Raw genomic sequence first — 12,805 nt, 5'->3', positions numbered from 1 at the left:
AGAGGTCAATGTAGCCAGTAATCAGTTCACTAAGTGTTCTCCACAGTCCAGAACACACAGAGGGATTCACAGAGTTAAGTAGAGAAGAGAAGGGGGAGGGAGGAGATAGAGTTGACCTGGGGGAGAAAAGGGAGAGTGAAAAGAGGAGAGAGCAATCAAGCCAGTAATCACATCCCTAAGTAAAAATGGATACTGAAGATTAGATTCTTAAAAGGTACAAAATCAATAACAAATACAAAAAAGCAAAGATTAAAAATCTAGAGTAGAGGTTAGGCTCCCAAAAATACAATATTAAAAATAGAAAACAAAATCAATCACAAAAATTATATATATGAAATTTGCTATAAAAATAGGGTATTTTTTGCAAGGTAATAGTATGTTATAAAAATTAAAATTAAAGAAGTGATAAAGAACTTAAAAAAGTTAAAAAATGATAATAGTAAAAATATATCTATGACTTTCACTGGACTTTCACTATCTAGGACTTTCTCTGGACTTTCACTGCCCACTGTTGTGGGCAGTGTGGTGTCAGTTCACTTTCAGATAGCTTCTTGTTCCAGCCTGTACTTCTTGTCAAGGACAAGCCCCCTTCCAATGATTAGTCTACAGGGTCTTAATGTTAACTACAGGGTCTTAATCTGTTGCAAAGGTCACTTCCAGAGCAGTTCCCTATTCTTTCTTTATTTTGGCTTCCTCTGTTTGCCAGTCTCTTCAGTGTCCAATTTCCACCTGACACAAGGGGTTGAAGGTGGTCACTTATTTAGGCTCACTTGTTCAGTTGTGCTGTGGGGAGGGAGGAGCACTGCAAACAAATATCACTGGCGTGTGTGGGGAGTGCTCGCAGTGTCTGGACCACACTGGGTTTGCCCCCACTCACAGGCGCTTTTGCTTTCTGGGTCTACACTGCTCAGGCTCCAGGTTGCTCTGAAGGGGAACTGTCCAAAGCAGGCCCTGGGTTTCCTGCACTTCCCAGATCTAAGCTGCTCAGGTTCAGGTTCTGGAGTGCGCCACAAGGGCACAGACTCGGTTGGGCGTGCATTTCGTGCCCTCCCCAGGTCTGAGCAGCTCAGGCGACCAAGTGCTTGGTGAGTGAACTATCCCAGGTGAGCCGTGCATCTTCATCACCTCCCCGGTCCAGGCGGTCGATTACCCTGGGGTACCACAAGAACACCATCTCAGGTGTGCTGTGTGTCTGCTCTGAGGAGCTGATCTTAGGCTGAGACCTTCCTGGCAGATGTCAACCATCTAGGATCCCAGGAAGATGTGGTTAGCAACTAGGAGCCTGCTCACAGTTTGGTGGAGGATGCTGGTCTCTGGGGCCGAGACTGCCCTTTGCCTTCTGGCTCTGGCTGTCGCCCACCTGCCTCTCTACCTCCAGCAGGAAGGAGGGACCTGTACACAGCTGGATAACTCTCCTTTGAGATTCACTCAATCCTTTGTTCTCTGAGCATTTTGCCCAAAAGTTTCATTTTGCTTTTTGTTTTGTTTTTTTTTTTTCTCTCAGGCTATCCCACAGATTGGGTTGTTACCTCAGGTTAGATCCCTCATATTGTCCTCAGGACATTCACGCCTGGTCCTTACCCTAATGATGCAGCCCATGCCTCCCTTTTCAGCCCCCACTCACTGGTGGTGGACATGAGCGTCTGGGCTATTTCTCCGCTAGGAGTTGTGGTTAGGCACATATTCTGTGTTTTTTTTTTTTTTTTTTTCTGCCCCTGGTAATGTTGCCTTCTGAGATTACAAAACTGCCCACAAACCTGTCAATGGGAGGGTTTCCTGCTGTTTGGAAACTTCTCCTCCAACATGACTCCCTCCCCAGGGCGAGTCTCCATCCTTAACTCTTTTGCCTCTCTTTTTGTCTTTTATATTTTGTCCTACCTCCTTTTGAAGAGAATGGGCTCCATTTCTGGGTACCTGGTATCCTCCATCAGCATTCAGAAGGTGTTTTGTGGACGTTGTTCACCTTTGAAATTATCTTTTGATTAATTTGTGGGGGAGAAACTGGTCTCCCTATCCTATATCTCCGCCATCTTGGGATCTTCCTTTTTTTCAATTCAGTTCAATTCAGTCACTCAGTCCTGTCTGACTCTTTGCGACCCAAGGACTGCAGCATGCCAGGCTTCCCTGTTCATCACCAACTCCCAGAGCTTGCTCAAACTCATGTCCATCGAGTTGGTGATGCCATCCAACCATCTCATCCTCTGTCATCCACTTCTCCTCCCACTTCTCCTTCCACCTTCTATCTTTCCTAACACTAGCATCTTTTACAAGGAGTCAGTTCTTCTCATCAGGTGGCCAAAGTATTGAAACTTCAGCTTTAGCATCAGTCCTTCCAATGAATATTCAGAACTGATTACCTTTAGGATGGACTGGTTGGATCTCCTTGCAGTCCAAGGGACTCTCAAGAGTCTCCTCCAACAACACAGTTCAAAAGCATCAATTCTTTGGCACTCAGCTTTCTTTATAGTCCAACTCTCACACCCATGCATGACAATTGGAAAAACCATTGCTTTGAATAGACAGATCTTTGTTGGCAAAGTAATGTCTCTGTTTTTTAATATGCTGTCTAGGTTGATCATAGCTTTTCTTCCAAGGAGCAAGTGTCTTTTAATTTCATGGCTGCAGTCACCATCTCCAGTGATTTTACAGCCCTAAAAAATAAAGTCTATCACTGTTTCCATTGTTTCCCCGTCTATTTCCCATGAAGTGATGGGACCAGATGCCATGATCTTAGTTTTCTGAATGTTGAGTTTTAAGCCAACTTTTTCACTTTCCTCTTTCACTTTCATCAAGAGGCTCTTTACTTCTTTGTGTTCTGCCATAAGGATGGTGTCATCTGCACATCTGAGGTTATTGATATTTCTCTCAGCAATCTTGATTCCAGCTTGGCCTTGAAGTGCAAAATGAAGCAGACAAAGTCTAACAGTTTTGAAAAGAGAACACACTGGTCATGGCCAACACCCACTTCCAACAACACAAGAGAAGATTATACACATGGATGTCATCTTTCTTTAGTGGAGCCCATTATTTCAACAGGCATCTCCCTTCTGTGTTATCCAGTAAATTCCACCAAATAAACAGGAAGACACCCATGGGGGGGGGGCCTTCATTTGCTCAGGCTGCTCCTGAATTTCTTCAAAATGTAACTGCTCTTCACACCTTTGTTTTCAACTGGATGAGATTTCTGTAGCCTCATTTTATTCTTTGTTATCGTGGGACTTGGACCAGCATGAGTGCAGATCATTTGATTTTTGAACATGATTTCCCCTAACTATTCATATCTTGTCAGATCACACTAATTTGGGTATGTTAATATGTGTATACATTTAGAAAGTGATATAATGATTATTTTATCTGTCAATTTAATTTCCCCAGCAAGGATCTCATAGGCAGTGCTTCATGATACAGATAGCTGGCACCAAATTTGTTTCACAAAAACGGTGGTCTGATATGGATGAAGCTGTAAAAAGAAAAAAAAAAAAAAATCCCAAACTTGTAATATGAGTTCCTCAACTTTGCATGTTTTCCTCTCTTTTCTTTCTTTCTTTATCCCTTCTTTTTTTAGGGAGGGGCTTTGCTCTATCTTTTGGGGCTTCCCAGGTTGCACAGTGGTAAAGAATCCATTTGCCAATGCAGGAGACACAAGAGATTAGGGTTCTATCTCTGGGTCAGGTAGATCTCCTGGACAAGGAAATGGCAAACCACAGCAGTATTATTTTTTTCTTTTCTTTTTTTTTTTTTAGGGGAGTTGAAAAAAATCTTTATTATGCTTTTGTTACTTATCTTTTTTCTTTTTTTTCTTTTTATTTTATTTATTTTTTCCCATTTATTATTATTAGTTGGAGGCTAATTACTTTACAAATTTTTTTTTGAAAAATAATTGCTTTAGAGAATTTTGTTTTCTGTCAAACCTCAACATGAATCAGCTATAGGTATACATATACCCCCTCCCTTTTGAACCTCCCTCCCGTCTCCCTCCCCATCCCACCCCTCTAGGTTGACACAGAGCCCTTGTTTGAGTTTCCTGAGCCAGACAGCAAATTCCCGTTGGCTATCTATTTTACATATGGTAATGTAAGTTTCCATGTTACTCTTTCCATACATCTCACCCTCTCCTCCCCTCTCCAAATGTACATAAGTCTGTTCTCTATGTCTTTTTTTTTCGACTCCTGCTCTGTAAATAATTTTTTCAGTATCATTTTTCAAGATTCCCTATATACGTGTTATGATATGATATTTATCTTTCCCTTTCTGACTCACTTCACTGTGTATCACAGGTTCTAGAACCAGTTCAGAACTGGCTCAAATGCATTTCTTTTTATGCCAGAGTAATTTTCCATTGTGTATATGTACCACAATTTCTTTATCCCTTGGACTGCAAGAGATCCAGCCAGTCCATCCTAAAGGAGATCAGATCAGTCCTGGGTGTTCATTGGAAGGACTGATACTGAAGCTGAAACTCCAATTCTTTGGCCACTTCATGCGAAGACTTGACTCATTTGAAAAGACTCTGATGCTGGGAGGGATTGGAGGCAGGAGGAGAAGGGGATGGCAAAGGATGAGATGGCTGGATCTCATCACCAACTTGATGGACATGAGTTTGGGTAAACGCCGGGAGTTGGTGATGTACAGGGAGGCCTGGCGTGCTGCGATTCATGGGGTCGCAAAGAGTCAGACACAACTGAGCGACTGAACTGAACTGAACAGTGCAAGTGTGTTCCCTTTTCTCCACACCCTCTCCAGCATTTATTGTTTGCAGACTTTTTAATGATGGCAATTCTAACTGGGGTGAGGTGATATCTTATTGTGATTTTAATCTAATTTTAATTAGATTTTATTCTAATTTTAATTTAATCGCTCATTTCTCTAATAATGAGCAATGTTGAGCATCTTTTCATGTGTTTGTTAGCCATCTGTATGTCTTCTTCGGAGAAATGTCTGTTCAGAGCTTATCCCACTTTTTGATTGGGTTGTTTGTTTTTCTGGCATTGAGTTTTATGAGCTGCTTGTATGTTTTGGAAATTAATCCTTTGGTGGTTCCTTCAGTTGCTATTGTTTTCTCCCATTCTGAGGATTGTCTTTTCATCTTGCTTATAGTTTCCTTTGCTATGCATAAACTTTTAAGTTTAATCAGGTCCCACTTGTTTACATTTGTTTTTATTTCCATTACTATAGGAGGTGGGCCATAGAGTATCTTGCTTTGGTTTATGTCATCGAGTGTTCTGCCTATGTTTTCCTCTACAAATTTTATCATTTCTGGCCTTACATGTATGTCTTTAATCCATTTTGAGTTTATCTTTATGCATGGTGTGAGGAAGTGCTCAAATTTCACTTTTTTACATGTAGCTGTCCATTTTTCCCAGCACCATTTATCAAAGAGGCTGTCTTTGCCCCATTGTATATTCTTGCCCGCTTTGTCAAAAATAAGGTACCCATAGGTGCATGGGTTTACCTCTCGGCTTTCTATCTTGTTCCATTGGTCTATATTTCTGTGTTGGGTCCAGAACCACACTGTCTTGATGACTGTAGCTTTGTATTATAATCTGAGGCCAGGAAGGTTGATTCCTCCAGCTCCATTTTCTATCTCAAGACTGCTTTGGCTATTCAGGGTCTTTTGTTTCAATATGAACTGTGAAATATTGTGTTCTTGTTCTGAGAAAAATGTCATTTGTAATTTGATATGGATCACATTGAATCTGTAAACTGCACTTGGTAGTATAGTCATTTTTCACAATATTGTTTGTTCCTACCCAGAAACATGGACTACCTCTCTATCTGTTTATGTCATCTTTGATTTCTTTCATTAGTGTCTAATAATTGTCTGTGTACAGTTCTTTTGTCTCATTAGGTAAGTTTATTCCTAGATATTTAATTCTTTTGGTTGCAATGGTGAATGGGATTGATTCCTTAATTTTTCTTTCTGTTTTTTCATTGTTAGTACATAGAAAAGCAAGTGATTTCTATGTATTGATTATGTATCATTCAAATTTTCTAAATTCACTGGTTAGCTCTAGTAATATTCTGATACTATATTTAGGGTTTTCTATGTACAGTATCATGTCATCTGCAAACAGTGAGAGCTTTACTTCTTTTCGGATCTGGATTCCTTTTATTTCTTTTTCTTCTCTGATTGCTGTAGCTAGGACTTCCAGAATTATGTTGAATAATAGTGGTGAAAGTGGACACCCTTGTCTTGTTCCTGATCTTATTGGCAATGCTTTCAGCTTTGCACCATTGAGAATAATGTTTACTGTAGGCTTATCACATATGACCTTTACTATGTTGAGGTAGGTTCCTTCTATGCTCATTTTTTGAAGAGTTTTAATCATAAATGGGTGCTGGATTTTGTCAAAGGCTTTTTCTGCATCTATTGAGATTATCATGTGGTTTTAATCTTTCAGTTTGTTAATATGATGTATCACATTGTTTGACTTGCTTATATTGAAGAATCCTTGCATCTCTGGAAGAAACCCAACTTGATCATGGTGTATGAGCTTTTTGATGTGTTGCTGAATTCTGTTTGCTAAAATTTTGTTGAGGATTTTTGCAACTATGTTCATCAGTGATATTGTTCTGTAGTTTTCTTTTTTTGTGTTGTTTTTGTCTCGTTTTGGTATCAGGGTGATGGTGGGCTCGTAGAATGAGTTTGGAAGCATTCCTCTGCAACTTTTTGAAAGAGTTTTAGAAGGATAGGCATTATCTCGTCTCTAAATGTTTGGTAGAATTTTCCTATGAAGCCATCTGATCCTAGGCTTTGTTTATTGGGAGATTTTTGATCACAGCTTCAATTTCAGTGCTTGTAATTGAGTTGTACATAATTTCTATTTCTTCCTGGTTCAGTCTTGGAAGATTGAACTTTTCTAAGAATCTGTCCATTTCTTCCAGGTTATCCATTTTTTGCCATATCTCATACTTTCTGTATTTATGCATTGTCTGTTGTAACCTCTACTTTTTCTTTTCTAATTTTGTTGATTTGATTCTTCTTTCTTTTTCTTCATGAAACTGGCTAAGGGTTTGTCAATTTTGTTTATCTTCTCAAAGAAGCAGATTTTACTTTTATTAATCTTTACCATTGTTTCTTCCATTTCTTTTTGCTTGGATCTTTATGATTTCTTTTCTTCTGCCAATTATTTTTCTTGTTTTTGAGTTGTTTTAGGTGTAAAGTTAGATTGTCTGTTAGATTTTTTTCTTGTTTCTTGAGGTAGGGTTGTATTGCTTTAAACTTTCCTCTTAGAACTGCTCTTGCTGCATCCCATAGGTTTAGAGTTGCTCTGTTTTCATTGTCATTTGTTTTTAGAAAATTTTGATTTTTCTCTTGATTTCTTCAGTAACCTGTTGATTTTTCAGAAATGTGTTTTTTAATTTCCATGTATTTATGTTGCTTATAGATTTTTTTCCCTTTTAATTGACATCTAATCTCATAGCATTGTGGTCAGAGAAGATGCTTGATATGATTTCAATTTTCTTAAATTTACTGAGGTTTGATTTGTGACCCAAGACATGGTCTATCCTGGAGAATGTTCCATGTACACTTGAGAAGATTTTGTGTTCTGCATTTGTATGGAATGTCCTGAAGGTATCAATGAAATCCATCTCATCTAATGTATCATTTAAAAGTTGTATTTCCTTATTAATTTTCTGTTTTGATGATCTTTCCATTGGTGTCAGTGGATTGCTAAAATCTACTATTATTGTGTTAGTGGCAATTTCTCCTTTTATGTATGTTAGTGTTTGTCTTACATATCAGGTACTCCTATGTTGGGTGCATCAGTTCAGTTGCTCAGTCATGTCCGACTCTTTGTGACCCCATGAACTGTAGCACACCAGGCCTCCCTGTCCATCACCAAACCCATGTCCATTAAGTCAGAATGCCATCCAACCATCCCATCCTCTGTCATCCCCTTCCCCTCCTGCCCTCAATCTTTCCCAGCATCAGGGTCTTTTCAAATGAGTCAGCTCTTTGCATCAGGTGGCCAAAGTATTGGAGTTTCAGCTTCAACATAAGTCTTTCCAATGAACACCCATGACTGATCTCCTTTAGGATGGACTGGTTGGATCTCCTTGTAGTCCAAGGGACTCTGAAGAGTCTTTGCCAACATCACAGTTCAAAAACATCAATTCTTCAATGCTCAGCTGTCTTTACAGTCCAACTCTCCCATTCATAGATGACCACTGGAAAAACCATAGCCTTGACTAGGCAGACCTTTTTTGGCAAAGTAATGTCTCTACTTTTTATTATGCTGTCTAGGTTGGTCATAACTTTCCTTCCAAGGGGTAAGCGTCTTTTACATAGATATTTACAATTGTTTTGTCTTCCTCTTGGATCAACCCCTTGATCATTATGTAGTATCCTTCCTTACCTCTTGTAATCTTCTTTATTTTAAGCTCTATTTTGTCTGATATGAAGATTGCTGCTGCAGCTTTTATTTTTTTGCTTCCCATTTGTTTGGAATATGTTTTTCCATCCTCTCATTTTCAGTCTAAATGTGCCTTTAGGTCCAAAGTGGGATTCCTGTAGACAGCATGTATATAAGTCTTGTTTTTGTATCCATTCAGCTAGTCTGTGTCTTTTGGTTGGAGCATTTAATCCATTTACATTTAAAGCGATTATTGGTATATATGTTCCTATTTCCATTTTCTTAATTGTTTGGGGTTGTTTGGGGTAGACCTTTTTTCTTCTCTTGTATTTCTTGACTAGATAAGTCCCTTTAACATTTGTTGTAAAGCTGGTTTTGTGGTACTGAATCCTCTTAACTTTTGCTTGTCCAAAAAGCTTTTTATTTCTCCATTAATTTTGAATAAGATCCTTGCTGGGTACAGTAATCTTGTTTGTAGATTTTTCCCTTTCAGTAATTTAAATATATCCTGTCATTCCCTTCTGGCCTACAGAGTTTCTGCTGACAGATCAGCAGTTAAACGTATGGCATTTCCCTTGTATGTTACTTGTTGCTTCTCCCTTGATGCTTTTAATAATTTTATTCAGTCTCTGTTAGTTTGATTAACATGTGTCTTGGCATGTTTCTCCTTGGGTTTATCTTGTATGGGACTCTTTGTGCCTCTTGGACTTGATTGACTATTTGCTTTTCCATGTTGGGGAAATTTTCCAAAATTTATCATACCGTTTCTTTTTCTCTTCTTCTTCTGGGACCCCTATAATTCGAATGTTCATGTGTTTGATATTGTCAGAGGTCTCTGAGACTATCCTCAGTTCTTTTCATTCTTTTTATTTTATTAAGCTCTTCAGAAGTTATTTCCACCATTTTATCTTCCAGCTCACTAATTCGTTCTTCTGCTTCAGATATTCTGCTGTTGATTCCTTCTAGAGTATTTTTAATTTCAGTAGTTGTTTTCTTTGTCTCTATATGTTTATTCTTTAATTCTTCTAGGTTTTTGTTAATTGTCTTGCATTTCTCCATTTTGTTTTCAAGGTTTTTGATCATCTTTACTGTCATTATTCTGAATTCCTTTTCAGGTCGTTTTCCTGTTTCCTCTTCACTTATTGAGCTTCCGTGTTCCTAGTTTGTTCCTTCATTTGCGCAGTGTTCCTCTGCCTTTTCATTATTATTTTTTAACTTATTGTGTTTGAGGTCTCCATTTCCCAGGCTTCAAGGTTGAATTCGTTCTTCCTTTTGGTTTCTGCCCTCCTAAGGTTGATCCAGTGGTTTGTGTAAGCTTCCTATAGGGTGAAATTTGTGCTGAGTTTTTATTTGTGTGTCTGTTTTTCCTCTGATTGGCAAGGCTGAATGAGGTGCCAATCCTCTTTGCTGATGATTGGGTTTGTATTTTTGTTTTGTTTGTTTTTAGATGAGGTGTCCTGCAGGGGGTGCTATGGTTGGTTGGGTAATGCCGGGTCTTGTATTCAAGTGGTTTCGTTTGTGTGAGTTCTCACTGTTTGTGTGAGTTCTCACTATTTGATACTCCCTAGGGTTAGTTCTCTGGTAGTCCAGGGCCTTGGAGTCAGTGCTCCCACTCCAAAGGTACAGGGCTTAATCTCTGGTCAGGAATGAAGATTCCACAAGTGGTTTGTTATGGCATTAAGTGAGATTAAAACAAATATCCAAAAATGAGAAACCAAAGATGAATCGAGACAAATGGAAGTTATAAAACAGGCAAATAATAATTTAAAAATGGAATATACACATATACATATACACCCTTGAACAAAATCTAAGCAGTCCAACAAAAATAAAGTACAATAGGTTGACCTGGTTAACAATGGAAACCAAAAATTATACCTTCCAGAACAAAACTAACTAAAGCACAAACTGGAAAACAGAACTAAAGCAAGGTGCCAATTAGGGAATAAAGCAATGGAAGTAAAGCTAACAAATATGTTGAGAATAAAGGACAGAAAGAAAAGAAAGAATAGATATGTAAAGTTAAATAGAGGTAGATGAAGATTTATATACAGTAAATATTAACTTCAAGGGGAAAAGCAAACAAAGGAGTAAATGTGGAAAATTATAATAGGTTTAAAAATTAAAATTTAAAAAAAAGTGAAAAGAGGGAAAAGAAAAGAAAAGAAGAAAGAAAATGCTCCAGAACTGCAAGAACCTAGTGCAGAAGCAGAGGTTTATAATAGCAATAAAAATGTGACTGTGGAAAAGAAAAAGAAGCTCAAAATCTTAATTAGATTTCACAGTGTCAATAAAATCGCCAACTACCACAGAGCAGGGGGAAAAAGCAGGGGAGTTGGGGGGGGGGGTGAATCCAAAAGATTCTACAGAACAAGTCAACACATAAGAATAATACATGTTTTTCTTGAGTCACTGCTGTCAGCGTCCTTTCCCTCTCTGGGAGTGAGTCTGCCTCACCTCTCTAGGATACCTTCCAGCACTGTGCTGACCTCTGGACCTGCTGTGGGGGCAGCCCAGATTCTAATCTGGTCCTACTCCTATGTGTTCTTGCCTCCATTGTCCACACTGTCAGAACTGGTGCGTTTTGTTTTGTGGGAGCTCTCAGCAACCTTTTATATATTCCATAGACACAGAGTCTGCCTAGTTGATCGTGTGGATTTAATCTTCAACTTGTACAGCTGGTGGGAAGGATTTGGGTCTTCTTCCTTAGTCACACTGCCCCTGGGTTTCAGTTGTGGTTTTATTTCCACCTCTGCATGTGGGTCCTCTACTGGGGTTATCTTCTGAGGCTGCCCTGGAGGACTCGGGTTGGTCCCTGTGAGTGATGGAGCTGGTGCAGCTGCTTGGGTCACAGGGGTTCTGGCAGCACCAGGTCCTCAGGGGAGTTAGGAGTTAGGGCAGCAGGAAATAAGGTGCTCTAGAAGGGGATGGCAACAAGTATTGGCCAATGCGCTCCAGTATTCTTGCCTGGAGAACCCCCAACCCTGACAGAGGAGCCTGGCAGGCCACAGTCTACAGATCTCAAAGAATCAGACACTACCAAAGCGACCCTGTGTGCATAGACACAAGACTTTTTTGCCTGTGGCAGCTCTGCCCCAGTGACAGTTGAGCGTGAAGGTGGAAGAGCTGCTTGGCTTGCTGGGACCCTGACAGCACCAAGTGTGCAGAGACACGGATTGCCTCCGCCGCAGAAGTTATGGCCCTCTCAGAGTCTTTTATTTGAGCCTCTGGTAGCTGGTGATCAGAAAGCCTGTTTGGCCAGTCTTTTCCGTAGCTCTGCCCATTTAGGCCCTTAGAGGGCTCCCTTGCCTGGGGTCCTTCTCTGTTGCTCTGCTTGTCAGGCACATACAGGGAGTACCCCCTGGCTGGGGTCCACCTCTGCAGATCAGCCAGTCAGGTGCATAGAGGGGCACCTGGGCGGGGTCTTCCTCTGCAGATCAGTGCATTGGGCACATAGAGGGGCGCCCTGGCTGGGGTCCTCCTCTGCAGATCGGCGCGTCAGGCACACAGAGGGGTGCCCTGGCTGGGGTCCTCCTCTGTAGATCAGCGCGTCAGGCGCATAGAGGGGCGCCCTGGCTGGGGTCCTCCTCTGCAGATAAGTGCATCAGGCACATAGAGGGGCACCTGGGTGGGGTCCTCCTCTGCAGATCAGCGCGTCAGGCGCATAGAGGGGCACCAGGGTGGGGTCCTCCTCTGTAGTTCAGTGCCTCAGGCGTTTGATGGGCCAGCCTCTTTATTGTTCAGCTGCTGATGCTGGTGTGTGGGGAGAGAGAGGCTATGGTGATAGGTCCACCCCCTACACATGACTCAGCAGTATCGCCTTGCTTCCATGGCTGCCTGGCTTTACTCCACAGGTGTTTCCCACCATGATCTCCTTCCTCACATCCCCTTGATCTGTCTCTCCGCAGTCAACAGCAGCCCTCGCCCTGGGATTGTTCCACAATCCCTAAACTCTGGCTTCCAGCCGCTGTGCCTTCCAGGGACCCTCCTCCCTGTCTGGGGTACTTATGGCTGAGGCAAGGACTCCCTGATTTTCATTCCATTTAGGCTGCCACAGATCAGCTGTTTCAGTCTCAGCCTTAAATGTTTCCCCTCTGACTCAGACAATTGCCCCCATGTGGGGATGGGACCCCCGCTTCAGTTCCCCCACCTGTGGAGGGCAGGTCCAGTTCTATTAACACTCTTGTTTCTCCCCCTAGTTCCTTCATCTTACCGAGTTTTGCGTGGGTCTCTATATTCTTTTCCACTGGTCAGGTACTCCTGTCTGCTCTCCGCTGATGTTCTGCCTGCACTTCTGTGTCTGAAGGTGTATTCCTGATGTATCTGTGGAGAGAGATGCACTCCATGCCCACCTACTCCTCCACCATCTTATTATCTATTGTTATCCCGCTCCAGTATCTTTCCCCCTCTTTGATTTAATTTTATTATTTAAATATGTAAAAATTATC

At 41.0% G+C, this 12,805-nt stretch overlaps 1 protein-coding gene across 1 annotated transcript in view; it reads left to right on the top strand.

Moving 5' to 3' along the window:
* The window catches only part of CSMD1 (CUB and Sushi multiple domains 1), a 2,014,689-nt gene that overhangs the window by 368,994 nt on the left and 1,632,890 nt on the right, over positions 1–12,805 (top strand). The window lies entirely within an intron of this gene.

Source organism: Cervus elaphus, chromosome 32 (assembly GCF_910594005.1).
Source record: "Cervus elaphus chromosome 32, mCerEla1.1, whole genome shotgun sequence".
Taxonomy (NCBI): Eukaryota; Metazoa; Chordata; class Mammalia; order Artiodactyla; family Cervidae; genus Cervus; species Cervus elaphus.
This window is presented reverse-complemented; position numbering and strand designations above follow the sequence as displayed.